Here is an 8,331-nt window from a genome sequence, read left to right on the forward strand (position 1 = left end):
TTATTACAGTATAGTATGATGAGGATAGGCGAAAAAGAAAATGGAGGATGAACAACAAGTCAAAGCTATATGAGATGTTATGATGCTGCATATTTATTTTCTATATTGCATGTTAATGTTTAATCTTTACATGTAAGAAATTATTGTAATTTGGGTTAAGACGTCACTTATTGCCTAATTTAGGTGCAGGCAGTGTGGGCTCGGATATGAGAGCGAATAGAATTATTTGTTTATGTTCATCTGCATCAGTGGTTTTCAAAGTAGGAGGCGCTTCCTGGGGGGAGGCAATATAACAGAGAGGGTGGGCGAGGAGGGGCGATACCATGAACAGTTCATTACAGTATTAAGTTACACCCAGCAGATGGAGCTAATTTTACGACTGAACTTACAATTCTGTCACTGTTGGAATTCAAGACATTACATTTTAGCAAGAAAAGCACATTTTGGTTTGGTAAATGCGACAGTGTAAATTTTCAACTGTAAAAGTGACCAATATAGTGATTAATGGAGTAAAATCTGTTTTTCTTGTTGATTCCCAAGTAATAATGTTTATACGTTTGTTGGAAAAACTATGTGCGTGAGCGTGTGTCTGTGTGTGTCTGTATGTGTGTGTTTGTCTCTTCCACGAGATGGCAGAAGACATAATCGACCCGTGTACCCTTTTTTTATGGCATTTTTGTTTGGTTTTGTGCCTTGGTATATTTTATCCATCCATCCATCATTCTATTTTCTTTGCCACTTATCCTCACGAGGGTCACGGGGAGTGGTGAAGCCTATCTCAGCTGTCAATGGGCGGGAGGCAGGGTACACCCTGAACTGGTTGCCTGCCAATCACAAGGCACATGGAGACAAACAGCCACACTCACAATCACACCTACGGGCAATTTCGAGTGTCCAATTATTCTTGCATGTTTTTGGGATGTGGGAGGAAACCGGAACGCCCGGAGGAAACCCACACAGGCCCGGGGAGAACATGCAAACTCCACACAGGCGGGTCCGGGATCGAACCCGGGACCTCAGAACTGTGAGGCCAACGCTTTACCAGCTGATCAATCGTGCCACCTGATGTATTTTATCCATGTAAATTACTGTAAGTGCCATGGCTCCAAAAAAGTTGGGAAGCAGTTTTATACGGCACTAGTACTTGTAAAAAAAAAAAAAAAGAAATTTAATCTCTCAAAATTCTTAAAATATACAGTAGGAGGAATAACATCATCCTAACTTCTACAGAAGGGCCATTTTGATGGTTCCAAATGTGGTTCCTTATTGTAGAAAAGGCGAAAATTCCCAATTTTTTAAAGAAAAAGAGTACAATGAATTGAGTGACAACAACATGAAAGAAACCTTTTGAGAACTTGCTAAGTCTTTTGTACCGCTACAGTGCTGAATGGTGGGCTTGTGTTGTCTTTGCGGTGGGTCAAGGGGGGGTCAGCGACTGTAGGTGAGACTCACAAGACGTCAACAACAACAACAACAAAACAAAAGTGCTCTTGGGAACAATGCAGGCTTCTTTCCCGGTTCCCCTCTCCCGCGGCGAAGACGCCGCGATTGTGCCGACTTTGACTTTGAGGAGATTCCAGCGGGCCTACGCCGCTTTTCCCGTCGGCATTCCCCCGGGGGCCTTCCACAAGGAACCCAGTCTCCTTCCTCGGCCTTTCACGAGGGAAAACGGCACGTCCAACGCCATTTCATGGAAACAAAAACAACGGCACCGCCATCTTATTCATCATTTAAAAAAAAAAAAGCCCTCCACCTGCACGCCTTCCTGTTTGTGTTCAGTGTTCAGAATAATAGTCTGCATTTAATGCACATGAAAAACGTTTGAAGAGTTTGCTTTCCTGACAATTACTGAACTAATATGGAGTAAAATTTCTCTTTTTTTTTTTTTTTGAGGTCTCACTCAGTCAAAGTGCAGTGAAGAAAATAAGTATTTGAACACACTGCTATCTTGCAAGCTCTCCCACTTGGAAATCTGAAATTTTTATCATTGGTGCATGTCCACTGTGAGAGAGATCATCTAAAAGAAGAATCCAGAAATCACAATGCATGATTTTTTTAATTGTGTGATACAGCTGCAAATAAGTATTTGAACGCCTGAGAAAATCAATGATAATAATTGTTACTAGTTACAGAGGTCAAACGTTTCCTGTAGATGTTCACCAGGTTTGCACACACTGCGGGAGGGATTTTGGCCCACTCCTCCACACAGATCTTCTCCAGATCAGGCAGGTTTCTGGCCTGTCGCTGAGAAACACGGAGTCTCAGCTCCCTCCAAAGATTTTCTATTGGGTTTAGGTCTGGAGACTGACTCGGCCACGCCAGAACCTTGATATGCTTCTTACGGAGCCACTCCTTGGTTTTCCTGGCTGTGTGCTTCGGGTCATTGTCATGTTGAAAGACCCAGCCACGACCCATCTTCAATGCTCTGACTGAGGGAAAGAGGTTGTTCACCAAAATCTCACAATACATGGCCACGGTCATCCTCTCCTGAGTAGAGTACAGTCGTCCTGACCCATGTGCAAAAAAACACCCCCAAAGCATGATGCCACCACCCCCATGCTTCACAGTAGGGATGGTGTGTTTGTGATGGAACTCACCACTTATTTGTAGCTATATCACAAAAATAAATCGTTTAAAAAAGCATACATTGTGATTTCTGGATTTTTCTTTTTGGATTATCCCTCTCACAGTGGACATGCACCTACGCTATAAAATTTCAGACCCCTCCATGATTCCTAAGTGGGAGAACTTGCAATATAGCAGGGTGTTCAAATACTTATTTTCTTCACTGTGTGTAAAAAGGCTCATTAAAGTATTATACATGAGTAGTGTACTGTAGTATAATGACAATACACCCAGTAGGTCTTTGAGTTGAATAGTAGTTCACTTCAGGTAGACTACATGCGGCAAAGATGGATTTTGAGAGCTTTTGTGACTTCTTCAAAACCCCGCTGCTACTACTGTGAACACAAGACCATTGTAAATGTCGCCTCGGGTCACAGCACAACTTCAGTGTCGAGTGCGGCTTATGTTTGGTTAGCTCCGTGGAGCAAGTTGAATCGGTAAAAACGCCTCCATCAGCAGGACTTGTCCGCTCCAATTAGTTCTCGCCGGGGTAAGGTGCACGCCGCTTTTGTCCGAGTGCAGGCGCTTGCAGACAGCGGCCAGACAGCGCCGAGCTGCAGATTTGCACAGCAGCTTACACCCACCGGTGATGGTTTGAATAGTCTGTTTTTACTGTCCAGGGCTTTTTCTGCAGCTCTTAACCTGGCAGCTCGGTTCCCAAAGTCTTTCTAGGACATTTGCGTCAACGATGCGTCGAATATCCATGTCATTAATCCACCAGAGGGCTCCACTCTAAATACAAATTTTCCGCCAATACGCAGAAGAAACATTTTTGACAATACACGTGGTGATGGAGAAGGGAGGTATTACAGTGGAAAAACAAACTACATCCAACCATTTTCTGAACTGCTTATCCTCACGGGAGTGCTGGAGCCTGTCCCAGCTGTCTTCGGGCAGGAGGCGGAGTACACCCTGAACTGGTTGCCAGGGAATCGCAGGGCACATGCAGACAAACAACAGTCGCACTCACAATCACACCTGCGGGCAATTTAGAGTGTCCAATTAATGTTGGATGTTTTTGGGATGTGGGAGGAAACCGGAGTGCCCAGAGAAAACCCACGCAGGCACAGAGGAAAACATGCAAACTCAACACAGACGTGGGTGGGACTTGATCCTCGGTCCTCAGAACTGTGAGAGCAACACTCTAAGGCAGGGGTGTCAAACTCATTTTTGTCGCGGGCCACATTTTACTTACAGTTCCCCTTGGATGGCCGTTATGACTGTGAAACCATAAAACTCTTTAACCGCCTCATCAAATTTACATGTGAAATTTATGACTCGTTTTGCAATCCAAAATCAAGAGTAATGTTTTTTGTTGTTGTTGGGTATCACAAAATGCTTGTAATATCTCAACGTTATCATTTACGATATGACAATTTGAAATGTTGGTACAGATTTTAACAAAAATCAGGAACGTTGATTTGCCTTCGCGGGCCACATAAAATCATGTGGCGGGCCGGATCTGGCCACCAGGCCTGGAGTTTGACACCTGTGCTCTAAGCAGTTGTTCCATCCATTCATTTTCTTCGCCGCTTATCCTCACGAGGGTCGCATTAAACAAAAAACAAGTGTTATTTCCTTGATTGTGACCTGTTAGGAGACTTTTATCTCAATAAGGCAAAAAATTGCCACCCAGCCCATGAATGGGTTAAAACCAGTTCTTAGTAATTTGATACCTCAGAATTATTAGTTTGCATGGCTGATGATTCCACTGAGTAATTTCACTTCTAAAAAAAAAAAAAAAAACGGAAGCAGCGCTTTGAGTGTTGAGGGAACTGAAAAAAAAGTCTCCTTCTCTGGTTTGATTTGGTGGACGCAGCGGAGGTGAAAACAGGGCGCAAGAGGAGAGAGGAGGAGAAAAAAAAAGAAACAGCAGGGGTGAGGGCGTTCAAAGCGCCTCATTCTTTGCCGTGGTTGGGTTCACGTCAGAGTGAGAATAACAGAAGAGCAAGGATGAGAAGTGAAGGTGGGGTGGGGGGGGGGGTGCTCTGATGCTCACCCTCTCCGATGTGCATGCAGGGAGACTCCCTCGACTCTCTCCGGAGTTGGCAGTTTCTAAAAAGCGGATTTAATCTCACATCGTGTGGAAGATATTCCGCGAAACCAAGGCAAATCTGTTCTTTTGCACGGAATAAATCTTTGTTTCATGCCTGAATTACTTTGGAATCAAGTTTGATGAAAAAGGACCTTTGTGCATTCTCCAAACACCTCGGCGTGACTAACAAGTGAGCGTGGAATTAAAATCCGTAACGTTTTGGTTGTGAGAGCGTCTTGTTAGTAGTGAAACGTTGTTGAGGCCCAATGAAAATTCCAATTAATTCTCGATGTTAGCATGAGCACCAATCTCCTTTACACTTGACTCCCTGGGCACAAGCTAAAATCCATAGCAGTATCAGTTAGCACGCTCTCAACTTTGCCGTCTTGCTATATGTTAGTATGTCAAGTGTTAGCATTTTAGCATTAAAGCTATTCTCTTTCAAAAATGTACCTGACCACATTCGCACATTTTAAAATCCTTATGCTATCTTGCAATATTTTAGTGTCACAAATGCTAACACGTGTTCTTTGTTTTACTTCTCGTTAAAAATATTCAAGCATCGGGAAAAATTTTAAATCCTTATTCATGTATCTTGGTTACAGTTGCTATCCTATGAAATTTTAGCATAAAAACTAGCAGGTTAGCATTGAGGTATTCTTTCTCTGAATGGTTCCTGACATGGCGCATAACTTATCGATCTGTCTTTGTGTTTTCTGATGATGCAAGCATAGCAAATGTTAGCACTTCAGCAACAAAATTGGAACATCGGAAGACATTCGTTTTCTTTGAAATCTTAATAAATCCTTGACAAATGTAGATTTTGGATTTATAACACCAGGCCTTTTCAAAATTTTCAAGAGCTTTTTCTTTTTAGCTTAGCAATCGCGTTTGATGCGTCCCAGTAACGTCATAGCAAATTGATGAAAATAAATCATAAACATCTCCATCAGCTTGAGGACGGTTCTTCCACCACTGAGTCGGATTAAACGCCCATTAGCTGCATGGGAGATCCAAAGAGGAGACATACCGAAACAAGCTATTCTGCTGCTAGCCCGTTGAGCTTTGTGTTTCATTCTTTGGTTCTTTGAGATCAGAACCAGCTCCCTCTGGCCTCAAACATCCCCTCACCCGCCCCAGAGAGTTTTTACGACATCAGAGTGACCGAAGTACATTCAATCTGATCCCTGGATTAGTCAGAATTCCTCATAAGTGTAACGAGTTCAATGCCTGCAGTGTTTCTCATCCCGATTAGCCTTAGCCTTGTTTCTTATTTCTTGTATGACAAGAAGGGTTGTGAGTGCGAGCGCACGTTCAACAGTAGAACATGTAGTGGTTTCTCCCAAAATACCGGTTAGTGAAGAAGAAGCGGAGAAAACGAGCTTTTTCTGGAAATAACTGAATCTGACGCCAATATTTTGTGATATTGTTTTGTGATACCTCAAACTATAAAACAATAAAATAGACAGAAAAGGCTTTTGACCGGAACATAATTTCATATATATATATCTCCATCAATTTTCTTTGTTGCTTATCCTCACAAGGGTTGCGGGAGTGCTGGAGCCTATCCCAGCTCTCAATGGGCAGGATGTGGGTTACACCCTGAACTGGTTTCCGGCCAATCGCAGGGCACATAGACAGACAACATTCGCACTCGCAATGACACCTACGGGCAATTTAGTGTCTGGGATGTGGGAGGAAAACCGGACTGCCTGGAGAAAACCCACGCAGGTACGGGGAGAACATGTAAACTCCACACAGGCAGGGCTGGGATTTGAACCTCATTCCTCAGTACTGCGCTTTACATCTGGTCCAACCAGTTGTTCGACCGTGCCGCCCAAACTACATTCTTTTTTAATTGAATATATGTTTGCATAATTATGCATCTTATACATTGTCTAATTATATACATAAATATATGTATATATATAGGAGGCACAGTGGATCAGCTGGAAAGCGTTGGCCTCACATTTCTGAGGTCCCGGGTTCAATCCCAGACCCGCCTGTGTGGAGTTTGCATATTCTCCCCGTGCCTACGTGGGTTTTCTCTGGGCACTCCGGTTTCCTCCTACATCCCAAAAACATGCAACATTAACTGGACACTCTAAATTGCCCATAGGTGTGATTGTGAGTGCGGCTGTTTGTCTCCATGTGCCCTGCGATTGGCTGGCAACCAGTTCTGGGCGTACCCTGCCTCATTCCCGTTGACAGCTGGGATAAGCTCCAGCACATCCCGCTACCCTTGTGAGGATAAGCGGCAAAGAAAATGGATGGATGGATAACCATTTTACATGCCATTAGTCATTCACTAAATGGACTGTGTCATCCTTTTTCACGACCGCGACTTTCTACAACCTACCACAAAACGTTCCGTGTTTATATAATATGTAAACATACTTTGATTGAGTACGAGGGGCTTCAAGTTCCGATGCGATAATATTTCTCTCCCTCGTAATAGATGCGACAAGCCGAGGTTCACATTCTAATCTTCTACTCAAAAGCTGTGCTGATCTCAAATCCAAAGCGACGGAGATGTGTTAGTCATTACAGTAGTTTACAAACCTGAACTTCACAGGTATGCTGGGAGAGATTTTCTCCCATGCCTTCATATTAAAAAGTACTATGTACACCATAAAAACATGAAAAATGCTTAAAGCATTGTGATAAATGGGGACATACGGTGGAAGAACTAACCAGTGGATGATGCTAGCATGCTTATTACATCGTCATTTTGGGAAATTCTCCTACAGAAGGGAAACAACCAAACGTATCCTTGCAGAGCCGAACTAAAAGACACAACACGCAGATAGATATAATGTTTTCTTTACTTTTATCGTTGCAGCGCCGCGCTCGCAGGCTTCCCAGAATACATGAAAAGAGCATATTCTCCGCGAGGTGAACGCCTTGCTGTCCCACGACTCCAAAGTTTATTGTGCCACGATGATATTCTAAATAATCAACAGCATCAAAGCTTGGGGCCGCAGGGGGGAGGATGTTGTCCCTTTTTTTGGGTGAATAGAAAACTATTGTGAGATGTTTTGGACGACACTTTGTCGGAGCTCACTGATGCCTTTCTGAGGAAGTGATATTAAAAGGATGTGGTCCCGATACTAGTGGTGGTGAGAAAAATCTACTGACGTTTTTTTTTTCTTTTCTTGTAGTTCCTGAATATGATGACATTCGAAAGGATAAGGGGGCGCCCAGTCCCTAATTCAAGATGCTCGTTTTGTAATTCCTAAAATGTAAATATATTGGGACTTTTCTAAAGTGTACACGCCAGGGCTCAGATCTAATCGGTCCTTTGGATTTTTTTTCTACTGAAAGGAGAAATCCAGTGCTTTGCATGAACAATGTATCCAGTAGGTCATGTAATATGTACGCTATTTTGACAATGTGATGCTAAAACCTCTTTCATTTAATTGTGTTTTGAGAAGATTGTCAACAATTACGAACTTTCAGGGGCGCTGCCATTTTCGCGAGTCACGTGACCCACGTGGGCGTATGTGACGTGTACTGTAGCGTTCCAAACACTCGATTACATGGGACACCATTATGTCTAGTACTGATTTTTGGGATTTATCCTCATCTGATGAAGAAATAGCAGTATCGGTTGATCGGGAAGACGGAGGAATACTCCCATACAGATTTGAACCTGTGGCTGTCATTAATGT

The sequence above is a fragment of the Syngnathoides biaculeatus genome, chromosome 6, assembly GCF_019802595.1.
Source record: "Syngnathoides biaculeatus isolate LvHL_M chromosome 6, ASM1980259v1, whole genome shotgun sequence".
NCBI lineage: Eukaryota > Metazoa > Chordata > Actinopteri > Syngnathiformes > Syngnathidae > Syngnathoides > Syngnathoides biaculeatus.